General features: G+C 34.1%; 1 long non-coding RNA gene across 1 annotated transcript; it reads right to left on the reverse strand.

The window, feature by feature from the left end:
* Positions 1-1,666: 1,666 nt before the first annotated feature.
* LOC150028056 (uncharacterized) lies at positions 1,667-3,051 on the reverse strand. Its single transcript, XR_016520322.1, has 3 exons — positions 2,886-3,051; positions 2,660-2,734; positions 1,667-1,835 (listed from the first exon to the last, which is right to left on the reverse strand). It is a non-coding gene; the product is annotated as an uncharacterized LOC150028056 (long non-coding RNA).
* Positions 3,052-8,243: the final 5,192 nt, after the last annotated feature.

The raw sequence follows: 8,243 nt of genomic DNA on the forward strand, positions 1-8,243 counted from the left end.
AAAGCAAGAAAAGAAGATTCAGATGTCTACAAGTTACCATCCACAAACAGATGAACACACGAAAGTTGTGAATCGTTGTCTTAGGACTTGCTTGAGGTGTATTTGTGCTTAATCACCACAAAATTGTGTGAAATGGCTATCATGGTCTAGTGGTGGTATAATACAACATATCCTTCATTTCATTCAACTATAAAGAGGAAGGAAATGACAGCCACCAAGGTTCTTGTGAAATGGAAGGATGAACTTTCAGAAGATGATACATGAGAGTTTTACCATGAATTAAAATAAAATACCATTAATTTCATTCTTGAGAACAAAAAATATGCTGAAATATTTTTATTTATTTTTTATAAAAAATTAGTTGTTAGCCTTTAATTTGAGAGAGTCATTCTTGAACAATATTGCAATATTTTTAAATAATAATAAAAAATAAGTAATAATAATAAGAAAAAATTGATACGTTAGTTTTTAAAAAAATAAGTAAATTATCATTATTATCATTTAATGCCTTATTTAGAATGTAAATTGAAATGGTAAATATAGGTTAAATATAAAAGTTTTGAGTTAAAAAAATATATTGACAATTAACTTTAATGATATTTTTTTTCTATTTATATGTAGTTAGAAATAATATAGTATAGGGCATTAAATACATCTTTGGTAAAAAAATATTAAATGACATGCAATATAATTATAATAATAAGTATATTGGAAGTAATGCATGATAGAAAAAAATAAGATATTTGTTTTGAATTTACGGAAAACATGCATGGATTTACATAATTAAACCCTAAATCTTGAAGAATATCAATTTAAAAAAAAAAGCAAATTATCATTATCATCTTTTAATATTATATTAAATCATTAATCATGTAAATTATAACAATGAAAAGACATACCATTAATTTGCATAATTTTTTTTAAGGTGTTTCTTCAAGATTTTTTAAATTCAATTTGGGATGCGATATTTATTTTACTTATTTTTATTATAGTTTCAAAGTGACAAAATCAAATTTATGAAATAAAAAAATTTAAATTAAAAAGGTGATTCAACTGCTCAAGACAATATTTAAAGGTTTCATTGAGGTAGAATCAATATTAATAAAACTATTATAATAATTAAAAAATATAATACTATAATTTTATTATACTATAAAGTGATATAAAAATATTCATATACTAACATTAAAATATATAAAAACTAAAACTTATTATCTTACTTAAATTAAAACTTAATAATATTCATCCATATTTATTAATAATAATAAATTTAAATGTAAAATATTGATCTGTATTTATTTTAATATCTCATTTTAATTCATTAGACCAATTTTTTTTATTTCTAGAACATGAAATTTAAACTAAAACTTAGAATGATTGAAATAATTTAAAAGTAAAGATGGATTGCTACTAAAAGAATATCTTATCATAAAATTATTCAAAACCCGATTTAGAATATAAATTGAAATGGTAATATAGGTTAAATACAAAAGTTTTAAGCTAACAAATAGTATATTGACAATTAACCATAATGATAGTTTTTGTTCTTTTTGTATGTAGTTAGAAATAATATATATTATAGGGTATTAAATACATCTTTGTTAAAAAAATATTAAATAACATGCAATATAATTATAATAATAAGTATATTTGTAACACCCCGGAAAATACATATAACTATTACAATAAAAGTTCTACCAGTTTCTATACAAACTTGGAGTTTTTCAAAAACATTCCTAATACATGATTAGGATTTATAGAAATACAATTTACATATCCACAACTCAAAATAAGACTCTGAACCCTCTAAGGCTCTCCTGCACCTGTATGGTCATCTGCTCGTGTACATAGTACAGTCATTGCAGTTCAAACACAACAAGAAAAGCAAGGGTAAGCTAGTGAAAATAGAATTTTATAATATACACAATTAAATCAAAAGAGAAAACCAAGTTACATGATCAATTTCTCAAATTATTCAATCTTCTTCAAATCTCAACAATAAAACAATCACATAGATCTCACATGGATCTACACATTCAAGATATTCAACAAACAACGTCTTCCGGAAGACCCGTATTAAGTAAGTCCTACCAGAGACTAACACCTGATCCAAAGATTACCAGCGAATCCAACAGAAAGGATCAGGGTAAGTTCAATACAACCCAAGCCGTGCATCTCATATGTCACGGTGTGCATGAACTCCCCCATCAGCTTCTCACCACCTGATATCTTAATCTATGTGACTTAGATCATCAGTGAAGCTCGGAGATCTCTGTTACCACATAGGCATCAATACTTAATACACAGCAAACATCAGTCCATACATTATCCCGACATCAATACTTAATACACAACAAACATCAATCCATACATTATCCCAAATGTATGAATTCAATTTCATACCATTTCGTCATACAATATCATTCAAAAAGTTATCCACAATATTCAAAAGTTTATTTGACATAAAAAAATACACTTTAATACTAAATCATCAAAACCCAATATTTCCACAAATTTAAATAATATATAAACAAACAACCCAATATAAATAAACACACAACATCCCTGCAAGAGAAATTGAATATTGGGACCACGTCCCTTCCGCATTCAGATCTTCTATCCTAGGGTGCTATTAAAAATTAAATTTAGCTTCCCTTACCTCAATTGCTTGCTTTCCAAGCAACTTTTAGAATTTTATTCCCCACCGTTTGGATAAGCTTCAAGATTTACGGGCCTAATGCAAATTATCCAAACAGAACAAAATTTCAGTATATAATATAATAAGTTGAGAGGATTAAACTTCTCAACTGACCCCACCAAGATTGATGACTAAATCCTAAGGAAAAACAGAGAACAAAGGATATTTAGAGTAAAAATGAACTTACTCTGTTTGAAAATCTGATCGGGTAGAAATGTTCCTTAACTCCTCTGCTACAGCGTGGTATGATCAGATTCTAAAATAGATGAAGTTTGGGAGAGAAATTAAGAGAGAGGGAGAGAAGAGAATTGGAGAGAGAGAGAGAGAAAAAGAAGAAAATGAAAGGCACTGGTGGTGGGGGGGCAAAGCTTCTGTTGGTGTTTTTTTTTTAAAAAACACGCTGTTACATTATCTCCAACTACAAAAATTTTCGTCCTCGAAAATGAACTTACCAAGAAAGAGGTTAGGGTATGATGCTCGTATCTCCTCTTCAATTTCCCAAGTGGAGTCTCCAGATATGAGATCCCACAATACTTTCACCATGGGAATACTTCTTCCACGAAGTCGTTTCACTTGTGAATCTATAATTTTGATTGGCTTCATTTCAAATGACAGATTTTCTTTCACCTGGATGGAATCAGACTCTAGAATGTGACTAGGATCAGGCACATACTTTCGTAGCTGGGATACATGGAAAATATTGTGAATGTTAGCTAAAGGAGGAGGCAAAGCAATTTCATAAGCCACAGGGCCTATTCTCCTGAGAATTTGATAAGGTCCTATGAACTTAGGAGTCAATTTCTTGGATTTGAGTGCTCTTCCTACACCAGTGAACGGTGTAACTCTCAAAAAGACATGCTCACCCGCAGAGAATTCTAAAGGTCTTCTTCTTTGATCTGCATAAGATTTTTGCCTGCTGAGAGATGTTTTCAATCTTTCCTGAATCATTTTGACTTTCTCATTGGTTTGTTGTATTAATTCTGGTCCAATTAACACACTCTCACCATCCTGAAACCAGCACAGAGGTGTCCTACACTTTCTTCCGTACAATGCCTCAAAAGGAGTCATTCCTATGCTAGCTTGGTAACTGTTATTGTAAGTGAACTCTACCAATGGTAGAATTTCATCCCAACTGCCCAAATGATCTAACACACAAGTCCTAAGCAAATCTTCTAAGGACTGGATAGTTCTCTCTGATTGTCCATCAGTTTGAGGATGGTATGCTGAACTAAGTCTGAGTTTAGTCCCCAAAGCTTCTTGAAGTGTTTGCCAGAATCTGGAGGTGAATTTAGGATCTCTATCTGAAACTATGCTGGAGGGTACACCATGCAATCTGACTATTTCATCTATGTAAATCTGGGCCAACTTCCGCATAGAGATTCTCAAGTCTATAGGTAGGAAGTGTGCCGTCTTTGTTAGCCTGTGCACTATGACCCAAACAGAGTCATGCTTCCTCAAAGTACGTGGTAAGTGGGTAACAAAATCCATTGAGATACTATCCCACTTCCACACTGGAATGTCTAACTGAGTTAACATGCCTCCAGGTCGTTGATGTTCAATCTTTGATTTCTGACAAGTCAAGCAAGCAGCTACAAACTTGGCCACATCATTCTTCATGCCATGCCACCAATAAGACTTCTTGAGATCTTGATACATCTTGGTCATCCCTGGGTGTAAACTGAGTTTGCTTTTATGACCTTCAGATAACACTGTTTGCTTTAGTTCATTATCCTCTGGTATACATATTCTATTTTTGAATCTCAAAATACCATCCACTCCTAAAGAGAAGTCTTTAGCTTTGTCAGTATTTAATAAGCCCATGAAGTTCTTCAATTTTGAATCTTCCAACTGCTTCTCCTTCACCTTCTCTAGAAATTCATTAGTTATAACAAGTGTATTACAACTAATGCAATTTGAAGACATGGAAACCTCCAAATTCATACTCCTGAAATCTTCAATCAATGCTAGCTCTCTAATCATAAGCGACGACATTTGTATCTTTTTACGACTCAACGCATCTGCAACAATATTTGCCTTCCCAGGATGATATATTAACTGGAAATCATAGTCTTTTAAAAATTCAATCCATCTCCTCTGCCTCATATTTAACTCCTTCTGATCAAACAAATACTTCAAGCTTTTATGATCACTGAACACATTAAAACTAACTCCGTAAAGAAAATGTCTCCATATTTTTAAAGCAAAGACAACTGCTGCCAATTCTAGATCATGAGTTGGATAATTTCTTTCATGCACCTTTAACTGACGAGAAGCGTAGGCAACAACTTTCTTATTCTGCATTAGAACACAACCCAATCCCTGATAGGAAGCATCACAGAAAACTTCAAAAGACTGATTGGTATCAGGGATTGTCAATACAGGAGCATTAGTCAACCTTCTTTTCAACTCTTCAAAGCTTTTCTCACATTGTTCAGTCCATGCAAAAGGATGATCCTTTCTAGTCAATTGGGTCAAAGGAGCCACTATTTTAGAAAAGCCTTCTATAAATCTCCTGTAATAGCCTGCTAACCCGACAAAGCTTCTAATTTCTGTAACTGTTTTAGGACGTTCCCACTGAAGTACAACCTCCACTTTAGAAGGATCTACTGATATTCCCTGTGCAGAGATGACATGTCCTAAAAATTGTATTTCTGACATCCAGAAGTCACATTTTGAAAGTTTAGCATATAACTGTTTTTCTCTCAAAATGTCCAGGACGATTCTAAGATGTTCTGCATGTTCTTCCCTTGTACGAGAATAGATCAATATATCATCTATGAACACTACCACAAACTTATCAAGAAAAGGTCTGAATATCCGATTCATATAATCCATTAAAATAGCGGGAGCATTAGTCACCCCAAATGGCATAACCAGAAATTCATAGTGACCATACCTTGATCTAAAAGCAGTCTTCTGAACATCTTCCGCTTTCACTGAAATTTGGTGATAACCTGAGCGCAGATCTATCTTAGAAAAGACAACTGCCCCATGCAACTGATCCATCAAGTCATCAATTCTAGGAAGAGGATATTTATTCTTTATTGTTAACTTGTTTAATTGTCTGTAATCTATGCATAGACGTGACGAACCATCTTTCTTCTTCACTAATAGCACTGGAGCTCCCCATGGAGAAACACTAGGTCGAATGAATTGCTTTTCCAATAAGTCTTCTAGTTGTTTCTTCAATTCAGCTAACTCCGCTGGTGCCATCTGATATGGAGAAATTGACACAGGGCCTGCTCCGGGAATCAAGTCTATTGCAAACTCTATCTCTCTTTTAGGTGGAAGTCCAGGAATCTCATCAGGAAATACATCCATAAACTCCTGAACTACAAACATATCTTTTTGTACTTTATCAGTAACTATAGAACAAGCCAAGAGCATAAAACATTCTGCACCTTCTCGTATCTCTCTCTCAAACTGATGAGCTGAGATAACCTGCATTCTTTCTAATTTAGGGAAAATTAACTTCTTCCGACCACAATCTATAAGGATATGATTAGCAGACAACCAATCCATTCCCAAGATAACCTCCAAATCTTTTAGAGGTATACAAATCATGTTGATCTTCTATCTCTGCCCATCTATAATTACTGGACACTCAGCACACATGGAAGAAGTTACTATAATACCTTCTGTTGGTGTAGATACCACCAACTCAAATTCTAATTCTCGGACTGGCAACTTAAGTTTCTTAGCACAATCAAAAGATATAAAAGAATGGGTTGCCCCAGAATCAAACAATACAGATAATTGTGTTCCAAGGATAGAACAAATACCTCTAACAAGGCTATCAGACTGTGAAGCTTCAACTCCACTAATAGCAAAAACTCTGCCAGCAGCTTTGGGTTTTTGATTACTATTTTGTTGTACTTGCTGCACTCCGCCAGAATTTGGAGCTCCCAATTGGACACGACAGTCTTTTGTTGCATGACCATACCTGTGACATCTATCACATGTCACATTTAACACTGGATGAGGGCAAAATCTAACAACATGTGGCCCACCGCATCTAAAACATCTGAAACTAGGTGGTGATTGAGAACTGGGTCTTCCACTGCTATAAGATTGAGGTTTGAAATAAGGTTTCTTTCTATCTTCATATTTAGGCATGCTTTTAGAAGGTCCTCCCACTTGAGGCTTAGCAAGTCTGCTACTACTTTTCAAACTCTCCACTACTTTTGCTTTCTCCACTAGGGCAGGGAAATCTCTAATGGACATAGGAATCACCACTTCTTTAAGTTCTTGCTTCAATCCAAACTCAAATTTTCTACATCTCCAAGCCTCAGTCATGGTTTGGGTGTAGAATCTAGCTAGGTGTTTGAACCGAGTAGCATATTCTGTGACTGAAAGATTTCCTTGTTCCAGCTGCATGAATTCAATTTCTTTTGCATACCTGACACTATCAGGAAAATACTCCTCCAGGAATCTTACTTTGAAGTTCTCCCAAGTGGCATCTTCTCCTTTGTCTTCCATCATTTGCTTCATGCCTATCCACCAAAACTCAGCTTCTTCAATAAGCATATAGATGGCATAAGATAACTTTCTCTCTTCAGGGCATTGAGTAGCTTCAAAGATTCTTTCTATGTCTCTCACCCACTGGTCTGCTCCATCTGGATTTACCTTGCCATTAAATCTGGGTGGATTATGTCTTAGAAAATCCTCCAGACTAAAGGTATGGGGTTGTTGATGAAGCTGAGATGCTTCTGCTGCTAATCTAGCTGTTTCTAATTGATGAAGGGCGGCCTGATGCTGTTGTGCCATAGTAGCACTCTGTTGTTGCAAGGCTGTTGCCATCATCTCTATTGCCCGAGCTAAGTTGGGCATATCTACTGGTGGAGGAGGAGTAGGTGGTCTACGTGCCATCTACTAAGCACATAAAGAATTGGATTAGAAACTACTAAAATTTTCAGCTACATCTTTAAGACAAATTAACTTAAAATAAATAATCACACAAAATAGATACAAAATCAATCAAGACTTATCTCTAAAATGTATTCTAGCTACTTAGAATTAAGATAGAAAATAATCTTGATCTAGTCATGAGTGTGCACCATCACCACTCTATCAAGATTCTTTTCACTCTTAATACTTTCATCTTTATTCATAACAATTAACTTGACTCGAACACAAACAAGATTTCAAGAAAAACAACTTTGTCAAACATCTCATTAGAAACTTTTAACTAAGTCTTGAGGCTAAACTTAAACAAAAATCTACACGCAAGAGAAACAAAATAAACCCACTACCCTCAGGTTATCCTAAGGATGAACCGCTCTGATACCATTAAATGTAACACCCCGGAAAATACATATAACTATTACAATAAAAGTTCTACCAGTTTCTATACAAACTTGGAGTTTTTCAAAAACATTCCTAATACATGATTAGGATTTATAGAAATACAATTTACATATCCACAACTCAAAATAAGACTCTGAACCCTCTAAGGCTCTCTTGCACCTGTATGGTCATCTGCTCGTGTACATAGTACAGTCATTGCAGTTCAAACACAACAAGAAAAGCAAGGGTAAGCTAGTGA

Source organism: Phaseolus vulgaris, chromosome 4, assembly GCF_051622355.1.
Source record: "Phaseolus vulgaris cultivar YP4 chromosome 4, ASM5162235v1, whole genome shotgun sequence".
NCBI lineage: Eukaryota > Viridiplantae > Streptophyta > Magnoliopsida > Fabales > Fabaceae > Phaseolus > Phaseolus vulgaris.